A 734-nucleotide genomic window follows, 5' to 3' on the forward strand; every position below is an offset into this window, starting at 1 on the left:
TAGAGACCGAGCAGGGATATGGTACGAGTATTTGTGGGTGTAATAGGTTGTCCTACGGCTAATGGGGCATAGCTTGGTTACATTGTTTTCTCTGTCTGTGTCGGTTAAGGACCGGTCGTTGCATTGGATTCTAGTTAGGTCACAGACTTATTATCCTAAGCACATACTTGCTTATTGGAGCAGGAAGGCTCGTTGCTCTCTTGTCGTGGGTTCTAGCTCTTTTTCGAACCGACTAATTGGAGGTGAGGATGGTGGAGGTCTAAGCACCACACTGAGTCCGAGACTTAGGAGTGGGGGCTTAGAGTCCAAGTTTGGACGGGGACCTAGACCCCTTGATAGGAGAGTGGTGGATTGCTCTTGCTTGTGCCTAGGGTATAAGCGAGGTGTGTGTTTTGGACTACCCAGCTAGGATACATTGGTTCACGAATTGTCGTGTGATACAGTACGACTTGTCTACGATCTGGCATCGTAGTAAGAACTAGAAGATGAAAGATGGTGAAATAGACCTGATTGCTCAACTCTTGCTTGAAAGTAGAACAGGTGCTTACATAGAATGGTTAGCTAATGAACTAATAAGGACTACTAATAGGAAACATACATAAGGGTTCACTACTAGTAATGTTTTTTGCAAAAAGGAAACCCAATAAACCATAAAGCTTGTCATATCATTTGGAGTCAGCAAATTATTCCCACTAGTTGGGTAAGTCTTGCGAGTACATTATGTACTTAGAGTT

The sequence above is a fragment of the Miscanthus floridulus genome, chromosome 13, assembly GCF_019320115.1.
Source record: "Miscanthus floridulus cultivar M001 chromosome 13, ASM1932011v1, whole genome shotgun sequence".
NCBI classification, from domain to species: domain Eukaryota; kingdom Viridiplantae; phylum Streptophyta; class Magnoliopsida; order Poales; family Poaceae; genus Miscanthus; species Miscanthus floridulus.